The 10,117-nt window shown below is 45.1% G+C and overlaps 1 protein-coding gene across 13 annotated transcripts in view; it reads left to right on the forward strand.

Moving 5' to 3' along the window:
- The window catches only part of EPB41L2 (erythrocyte membrane protein band 4.1 like 2), a 276,308-nt gene that overhangs the window by 7,515 nt on the left and 258,676 nt on the right, over positions 1-10,117 (forward strand). For all 13 annotated transcript variants that reach the window (XM_019520288.1, XM_019520284.1, XM_019520289.1 and 10 more), the window contains exon 2: positions 9,663-9,748. The gene's annotated coding sequence lies outside the window, so the exon portion shown is untranslated. The remainder of the gene's footprint in view (positions 1-9,662; positions 9,749-10,117) is intronic.

Genomic DNA, 10,117 nt, shown 5'->3' on the forward strand with positions numbered 1-10,117 from the left:
TCCCTTCCAGCCCTAATGTCTATGAAATCTATGATTATTTCTGCAGGAGTGTATGATATAGCCCATCTGTCTCTAATTTACTCTTGCTATTCTTGGGTAATGCAGCCGTGTGCTGTGTCAAGTCATTACCTGGAGACTCTTGCATTGCACAAGCACAATAGGACAAGCTAAGGAAAGCCTGAAGGTTAGCTGTGAATTGACTTGCTGCTATACGTTGACTTGCAGAGGGTTGTTTTCCCCCCTCTAATATTGTTCCTGTGGCTTGCTGTTTGAAAAGCACCAGTTTTGGTTAAATGTTCTTGTAGAAAAGGCTGTTCAGTTACCAAAAAATAAAAATAGACTCTTAAAAAACAAGGAAATGTCTGTGCTGTTTGAAAGATCAGTTTCAGCTAAAATTACTTCCACTGATGACAAAGCAGAGTTTAACCAAAATATTTATTGTTGAAATTGCTCTGTAATTTGTAATGTTGTACAGCTAAATGTAACACTAAGTTTTCCTTTAAGTCCCGGCTATGCAATTACTGTGGCTTGAAAACTACTAAGTATTGCCATGGCTTGCTGTTTAGTGGCCTGGATAAGAACTTGACTAGAGCATTTCAAGAATTAAAAATACAAAATATTATATAGCATCCTTCAGCATATTTTTAAAATTCATCAGTGATGTCTTACCACAATGGAAAAACTAGAGCAGCTTTCTTGCTCTCCTGATTGAATTGCTTTGTACAGTACTATAATTCAGTGTATAAGCTTTTTAAAGGACTTGGTGAAAGTGTCTATATTTATGATCTGTATTCCTTTTAAAATATTTGACTTCGCTATTTTAGAAAACTGTCTCTTTTAAAGATTAAGATAGATTAGGATTTGATTAAATGCAAAACCTGGGTGGATTTTTTTTTTTTTGTTTAAATAGCTTGTCTGCTTTCACTTACCTACCTGAACTAGAATCCACTACTAACAAGCGTTATGAAAAACAGCTTGTACTCTACTTTTTTCTGAATTTCGATTTTTAGAATTATTGTCCAATAAGTATCTTTGTTTTACATTTTATTCACAACTGGTATATACATACTATACTTTTATATTGTCTTTTTGGTTGTGGATACTTGTTTTCAGGTATATGTGACAGGCTTTGAGGTACAGTAACTTTTCTGTGTGGAACAAACTTGTGTTGCCAATTAGTCTTCTTACAGACACTGTATGAACCCATTGCTTTATTTCTCCAGTCTATTGCACATTGACGTTTAAGCCTTCTGGTCTGTAATCCCAAACTCTGTTGTTTTATTGTGTGTTGTTGTTTTTTTTAAACATTTCCCAAACTATTATAGTTATGGATTTCTCAGAAATAATGTATAGTGCTTCTGTTAGTTCACTTAACATTTGTAAATTCATACCATGTGATCCTCTTGAAAGTTCTGGGTTAACTAAGCTGTTCACCTGCTTGTATTTTAGTGTTGTGGTACTGTGAGATCTCCAGGAGTCTGAGATTCTTTATAAAACTGCTGTGCAAAATTAACACTGCTAAGTATACAAACATTTGCACATGATTTACAGGACAAACTAGTATTTTTTTTCCCTATAATCAAAAAATGAGTGAAAGCTAAGAGCTGACACTTTCTGAGGGATGGCATAAGTCTAAAAAGGTTAAGAACAGGTATTCTGTCACTATGTTATATTTACTCTTATTGCTAGAGGTAGTTAGCTGTGTTAAATGGTAGGCAGAAGACAGGGTAGAGATGCTTCTTACAGACTAAATTGTAGATGTATAAGCTTTCATGAGCCTGAGCTCATTTCATCAGATGCTGAAGATGTTACTGTTGGAGCTATCGTTAAATGGTTATGCCTACATAGTAAGTCAGGGGTTTTCAACCTTTTAAAATAAGTATACCCTTCTGACTCAAAGCTTCAGCTCCTGTTGCCCCCCTACCTTTTTTCTTGTTTTTGGGCGGGGGGGATGCGGATTGAGGCCCCTGCGGTGTGGGAGGGAGTGGGGCTGGGGCAGGTGTTGCATGGATGGGTTGGGGTGCAGGACGGAGCCACAAATGGCTCATATGTGGAGCGCGGGGGGGCGCCTCCAACCACTGAGCCCACCTCAGGAGAGCATGGGGGGCATATACCTCCTGGATTGGGGCAGGAGGGAGTGGGGCTGGGGCACTCAGCTCGGTCAGGGCGTGGGACTGAGCTGTGCAGCAGGGTGGGGTATGGCTCCTGCCACTACGCACACCCCCAGGAGGGCATGGGGGACATGTGCCCCCAGATCTGCATGGGGTGACTTGCAGCTGGGGTGGCACCGGGCTTTTCCCAGGGTGGGGCTGAGCTGTGTTTGGGGTGGGAGGCACCGGGTGCAGGGGCTATGGTGAATTCTGAAGTGGCCCCGTGTTGAAGGAGGGAGTGGGGCAGGGGCAGGTGCTGCACACCTGGGATCTGCATGTGAGGTGGGGCCAGGGCAGTGCTGGGCTCTTCCTGGCGGGGAGTTGGGCCGAGTTGTGCTTGGGGTGGGTACTGCGAGGGAGGATACGGGAGGGGCTGTGGCCACTCCAGAATTTGCCGTGGCCCCTTGAACCCCTCTGCCAGTGCTGCCACCATCTGACCGGAGCACAGCCTGGCCCAGCCCCCTCTGGGAAGAGCCTGGCGCAGCCCTGCCCCCAGTGCACCCCATGCCGCCCCACCCTGTGCGTAGATTCGGGGGGGCATGTGCCCTCATGCCCTCCCGGGGTGTGCATAGCAGTGGTGCTAGGAGGAGGGTGTTGAATGGAAGGAGAGCTCACACACGGCAGCCACCGTTGCCACCACCTGTCACCAGCAATTGGCTGAGGGTGGTGGCCTGGTAGCCAATCAAGAGAGCAGGTTGGTGTGGGGGGCGGGGCGGGACTGTGTTGTGCCATGTGGGATTGGCAGTACCCAATGTGCCCTTCCCCCTCCCCCAAGTAAGAGGCAGATGTGCTAGGGTAGATGGCGCCACCATGCCCTGGAGTGCACTATGTCTCCATCTGCCTGCCTGTGCGTACCCCTGAAGACCTTTCTAAGTACCCCAGGGGTATGCACTACAGGGGTTGTGTCAACCAGGGGTATAAGTGTTTCAGTCTTCATTCCAGTTTACTTTTTGTGAGCCTGTTTCTTTCTCAGTTCCTGCAGTGTTTTCTTTATAGGAAATTATTATCCCATTCAATCATGAAAAAAACTGAAAACCTGGACAGTGATAGATATAATCCTATGGCCATCATTTTCATACTTATACCAGTATCAGACCTTAAGGCATGCATCTTAAGATCTATGTCTCTCCTCTCAGAGGACTCTCTTGGATTGTAGTCTTTGGGATGGCAGTGACCTTGAGAAGAGGAGAGGTGTCATCAGGAACCTTCAGATTATGCCCATTGATCAGTTACAAAATTGCTACCAACGAATTCTGGCTGCACCGTTTCACTTAGATTTTGAGCGGCCTGGCATTAAAGCTGTTTTTTAGGCTTGTAGGGTGCTGACAGATGAGAGGGAAGGGGGAACGTATTTTACTGGAAGCAGCAGCGTGCTACTTGGACCAGGATCTGCAGCATTTGTATAGATCAGACACTTCAGCAGGGCTTTTGGGTGCTTTTATCTAAAGCCGATTCAATTATCTATTAGAAAAAAGCTCCACTAAAGTGCCTGATCTATGCAGACTTTGGGAAAGCCGGGTCCAACTATGTGATGCCTCTCCTGGGCATATGCTGGGCTCAGTGCGGGAGCATGCCAAGTTTAAAGTAGTGCTGGGGTTTGTTTGTTTGTTTTTTTTTCTTTCCACATCTACAAGCAACCCTAATGCTGCTCTAGTTTTAATTCACTTTAGTCATTGCAAGTTTTACTACTGCAGTAATCGCTCCTCTCTATATTAGAGAGGGAGATTTGTACACGAGATGCTTACTGTGGAGCTGACTGATTAGCTCCATAGTAAAGTCTCAGCATCTACATGTGCATCCCTGTTAGCCCTCACTAACTAATAAGTTCCACCATAGGATAGTACTTGTGAATGTTATTTTATGTGCTGCAACACACGTGTAGACACTGATGGGGCTGGCTGGAATATGAAAGTGCGGGGGTTACCTGCTGGGTAGCCCCACACTCAGGCCCCAGCCAGCCCCTCCACAGGATGCTGAGCTGGGGTGGAGCAGCGCTGGGCTTGCAGGCTGACCCCCGAGGCCGCCTGCCAACTAAGGCTGCTTCAACTTGGCTCAATGTGCTGCGGTCCTGGGTGCACGCGTAAATGCTTCACCCGGGAGTTGTAAACTCCAGCATGCTGCACTGGAGTTTATTCAGTTACATTAATTGCACGTGTAGGCATGCCCAGTAAGAAACAACTAATTACTTCTGATTGCTATATTTTATGTTGGGCTGTGTGGTTTTCTTTGTTGCAATGATTGTGTGTGGTAGAAAAACTTAAAATATATAGAGAGGGCTGAAACCTCTGAATTTTCAGTATTTTCTGAACGTGGTGGTTGCTTACAACATGAAAGACTATTCTGTTTCTTGATTCTAGTTAAGTTAAATGTTTTTATTAAATGTGGGGAAGACGACAGCATTCCTTAGCATAGAATTCATGAATCTCAATACATTCCTTCTAATTTTGTTCAGTTAGGAACTCATGGGATAATTACAGAATAGAATCAGATGTTTCACCGTCCTTCATATTTGGGGCAGTTTAACACACTTTACAAAAGAAAGTCCTGGAAATAGAGTAATATAGTGGAGGTTAAACTGCATATATACTATTTCTGATTTCATTTGATATTTGAATCCTGTTCTGTAGTATGAAGGAATATTTGGGAAAGGGACCGTCTTTTATAAAAATTGCTATGAAACATGAAACTTGCAGTACAGATAGCTACAAGGGACCTAGGTTAAACAGCTTGCCCACAAGAATGAAAATAAATCTGAAGACAAAATTGGAACTATTATTAAAAGTTGTTGAAACCACAAGACTTCTTTATTCTTTTTTCAGCTGAAGTAGAATATGTGGGGTGTGGTATTCCTATTAATTATTCTAGTGGCCCAGAGGCTAGCCATTAGCACTACCAGCTTGAATTTTTAACTAAAAATACCATATGTTCTTGCATCCAGTGCTCATCTTTTCCAGAATTCAGCTGCTGGAAACTGGAGTGTATATTGTTAGCACAATAGTATCAGTATCAGCCTCTGCCAGGGTGTCCTGCAAGTAACATTGCAGTGATGCATGTGGGATTTCCTGGCAGGCATGCCATGGATTGGCTCTGTACCCTCCCCCAGTGCCACTCTGGTCCCCTTTCTCTGCCCAGCCTCCTGCCCTGCCTTATGCTCCTTATTCTGTGGTCCCTGCCTGATCTCCTCTGCTTTCTGCTTCCTGTTCTGTCCTTCCCATCCTGATCTCCTGCTTTATTTCTACTTCCTGCCCTTTCTGCTGCTATGCTGCCTGTTCCTTCCCTGATCTGCTCCATGCCATGCACAGAAGCTGCCCTTGCCACTTGTAACACTTGTGCCATAGGTTGACCAAATCTGTCCTAGCATATCTTATTTTGGAGCATGAGTATGAGAAAATACAGTATTCTTGGATAGTCATAAATAAAAATAAATACAAGTGCTCTCATAAAGTGTCTGACTGGTATAAAATTATAATCACATAGAGAATGTATTGTAATGAACAAAATGAATGTAGTGGAAAATAATGCTGTGCAAAACACCATCGTTTTATTTTGATGTCTGTTTCGCTGTTTTGAAGAGACACTGTTTCATTTTGTTTCATTGTTTTGTTTCCGGAAAACTGCTTCGGTGAGTTTTGATGTTTCGCCCATAATGTGGGATCATGAAAATGACTAATATTTCATCATTTCTTGCCTGATTTGGATGAAAACTGGAGGCATGGTAGCCCATTCCAAGGACATGACGCCTGCCAAGTTTCAAGGAGGTAGGTGCAGAGGTTTCTGGGAAACTGCACCTCAAACTGTTCAAACCAAAAGTCCTGACACTTGCCAGCAGTGGCAGCCTCCTCTCATCCGGCACGCAGATCCTGGGGCTCGCACCCCTGGGAGGATTTTGGCAAAGCCCAGCAGCCCTTCCGGGGGTGCAAGCCCTTGGATCTGCACCCCAGATGAGAGGAGGCTCAGGCTGCTTCTCCTACCTGGGACTGGCCTGCCGTTGAGCGCAGCCCACACCCAGCACAAGACTGCTGGTAATGCTGCTGCCGCCTGCACCTCCTCTCATCCGGTGTAGATACAAGGGCTCTCACCCCCAGGAAGAGGCTGGCACAGCCTGGCAGCCCTCCCAGGGGTGCAAGCCCCCAGATCTGCACCTCAGATGAGAGGAGGCTCGGGCTGCCTCTCCCACCAGCGACTGGTACTCCCCACTTGTCTCCCTGCCTGGCTCCAGCCCCCCTTGCAGCTTATCAGTAACAGCAGCTGCACTCTGACCTTGTGGCACAGCCCCCCTGCACAGCAGGGGGCAGCATGGCTTGGCCCCAGCTGCCAGGTATCTGTGCAGCCTCTGCCACAATGCGTTGCTCCAGGCTGTCACCCAGGGCTGCGCACCGCTTATAGGGACTGCTCGCCACACCAGCCTGGGTCCTGCATGCATGAGACCTGTGCCATCTGGCCAGGCCACTTCTGTGCATGCAGGACCCAGGCCGGGATGGCTGGCGGTCCCTGTGAGCGGTGCAAAGCCCCAGGTGACAGCCCAGAACTGACTGAAAGCGCACAGCACCATGCTGGGTTGCAGCAGCACGCTGTGGCAAAGGCTGTGCGGATACTTGGTGGCTGGGGCCAAGCTGCGCTGCTCCCTCTGTGCAAGGGGGCTGTACCAAAAGGCCAGGAGCGCGGCTGCTGTTGCTGGTTAGCTGCCAGAGGAGCTGGAGCCAGGCACAGGCTGAGTGGGGGGGCTATAGCTGAGCAGGGAGGCGAGTGGCGGGTGCTGGTCCCTGGTGGGAGAGGCAGCCTGAGCCTCCTCTCATCCAGGGTACAGATCTGGGGCTTACACCCCTGCGAGGGCTGCAGGGCTGTGCCAGACTCCTCCTGGGGGTGTGGGACCCCCAATCTGCATGCTGGATGACAGGAGACTGCTGCTGCTGCTTGGGACCAGTGCTAGGCACAGTATGTGGCCAGTGCTGGGAAGATTGGTGCTGCCACTGGCCCTAGTTGGCAGCGACAGCATGCTGTCATCCCATGCGCAGATCCAGGGGTCTGCACCCCCAGGAGGGCTGCAGAGCTGTACCAGACTCCTCCTGGGGGGCACAGAACCCTGGATCTGCACGCTGGATGATAGGAGGGTGCCGCAGCAGCACCAGTCTTCCTGGGCGTGGGCTGCGTCCAGTGTTGGTCCCAGGCAGCAGTAGCAGCCTCCTGTCATCCGGTATGCAGATTGGGGGCTGTACCCCCAGGAGGAGTCCAGCACAGCACCACAGCCCTCCCGAGGGTGCGGGCGGCTCCCTGATCTGTGTGTCAGATGACGGGAGGCTGCTGCTGCTGGCTGGGACTGGAACTGGATGCAGCCTGTGCTGAGTGCTGGGAAGACTGCTGCTGCTGGCCCCACCTGGCAGCCATAGCATGCTGTCATCCTGCGCACAGATCCGGGGACCCACTGCCCTGGGAGGGCTGCCGGGCTGTGCCAGACTCCTCCCAAGGGGGCACAGCTCCAGGATCTGCGCGCTGGATAACAGGAGGCTGCCACTATCGGTTGGGATCGGCGCTGAAGCCAAGTAAGCTTGGCTTCAAAATTCGAAACATTTCAAGTGTCCTTGTTTCATTTTGAAGCTGTTTCGAAGGGTTTTGTTTTGTTTCAATTTCACTGTTTTGAGCTGGAAACGCATCAAAACAGCTCTGAAATGAAACACCCAGAGAAATTTCATACAACCATAGCAGAAAATGCACTTTTTAGTTCTTGGTTTGAGAGGAATGGATAGTAAGGTCCAAGGTTGAGAATCATCACTGTGACTACTAAATGTCTGCAAATTTTCTGTCCGTGTCCTTGTTGAAACATGGCAATTTAAATTCTTAAGCCATGTCATCTAGGCTGATACGCAAGTGATATGATTTACTTTTGGGAAGGACTATTTATTATCATCAATATGCCACTTCTTGTAGATTGAGACTGAACGGTACATGAGTTTGGGAGTGAAATATTAAGAGATGAGCCTTTTACTTCTAGGAACAAGCTAGGTTGGTAGTTAACCAGTCTTTACCGTCTGCTGATTTGGCCTGTATGGAAGGAGTTGATAGATTCCGTAAGTGGACAGGAGGTCTGCATCCAGAATAACCATTGCAGTTTAAAATATTTTGTACTTTACTGACTAGAGGCTAAAGGCTGCATGTAGAGTAGTGTCTTGCTTCAGGAAAACACCATCTGTACAACTTATTTCAACTTTATAAAGGGATAACACACAAGATTGCATTACCCTTGTGCTTTCAAAAACTTTAAATTAAACTCTTTTATATATATTAAACACAACAAGTTATTGCTTGTTTATGCTCAGCTGCTGGCTGATCATGTTGATTTTAATCCTTTCACTTAGCAAAGCCCTTGGCTATATCTGTTTTTAAATACTAGACTACTGAAGAAGTCTATCAATTTATTAGCGGCAAGTGGATTTTTAAAAGGCCTGGGGTAACTACTAAACAGAATACATTTCTATTGACTTAATCATTTTAAAGATTTACCTTTCATAAATAGTACATTTTTTTTTTCTCTCTGTTCTATCCTATATCATTTTAATAGCAACTATGTGTATATGGGTTTGTGTCTGTTTGTGGGTGTGTGTACTCTAATTGCTATAAAATACATTATACAATTATAGTTGCTATAAAAATAAATCTTACTTTATATTTGGAAGCAACCAATGTGTAATAAGTATCGATAACACTTGTATATTTTTGTGTGAATGCTGCATGTTTATAGATCTCTGGGTCACTGGTTTGTTTTTTATTCAAAGTGCAGTTGTCCACGCACATACTAGTCTGTCTTCACAGTTTTCCATATGTTTTAGCCACTTTTCTTTCACTGTGTTTAAACTCGGATACGTCTCCAAGGCAACATGTACCATGAAGATTGTTGATTTTCCATAAAATTCCCCAGCTGTTGGCTCTGTTTACAGTAGGTTTAATTTGTTAGATAAAGTGCAGGACATACACAATGTCTAGTGGTATTATGACTTTGGAACATGACCAGCTGAAAATAGTTTTTAGTTGGCTGAACTTCTCAGTCACTGTCATGAGGCCCTAGATTTCTGGCTGCATACTACTGATGGCCCAAAACATTAATCTGTTGAATACTGTGGGAATATTTATTCATTTGGCTGGCAGGCTAAAAAATGCTTCCAGGCTAATTGTTTCCTATTAGATGCCAAAATGAAAATGTATTTTTTGCAGTAGAAGGTAAAAACTGCCCTCTATTTGAAGTCTGAATGTAGGGCTGTTTAGTTTGTTTTCATAATGTATACATTTATAATGTTGCAGTTATAATATGCTCTTGAACATAAGGAATGAGTACATGTAAATGCTTTGGGTATATCCTACCAAGGTTCGACTAAGATGATTCTTGGTAATGTAGTTAAAGTTAAGCAAATGATTTGGGAAAACGTTTTGAAATTACACATACTTTTTTTAAAGTGTCTTACATCCAATGCAAAAGTGTTTTCAAACTCTGAATGGATTTTTGTTTTCCTTTTGGTATAGGACGTGTATGATACAGAAAGTGTTGGAAGGACCTTTATATGAGAAACCAAACTAAGCTGGACAAGACGCAATAAGCAGTAGAAAAGGTATGCCAGATGCCTCTATCTAGCTTTTTATGCTTCTTTCCTTTTGAGGTGGGTGTGTGTGTGTGTGTATAATATATGTGTGTGTATTTCATTTAGTGTACAGTTTGTACATGGTTGGCAAAATACTTTATTGCAGTGATTGGCTGCTAAGTTTTTATTACTTTTTCTGGCAGAAGTTTAGGTTCTGATGCTTAACCTGTTTATCTGTAGAGATCTTTCTCTAAACCAATTTGTGTAGCTGTGATGGCAGATCTGCTGTTTATAAATGTATACTGATTGACTAGATTTTCCATAAAGCCTATTTAAAAAAAAAAAAATCAATTGTAAAACATTTTGCATTTTAAAGAATGCTTGTCAATATTTTAGTGC

This window comes from Gavialis gangeticus, unplaced genomic scaffold (genome assembly GCF_001723915.1).
Source record: "Gavialis gangeticus isolate Ggan-Ray unplaced genomic scaffold, GavGan_comp1, whole genome shotgun sequence".
Classification (NCBI taxonomy): domain Eukaryota; kingdom Metazoa; phylum Chordata; order Crocodylia; family Gavialidae; genus Gavialis; species Gavialis gangeticus.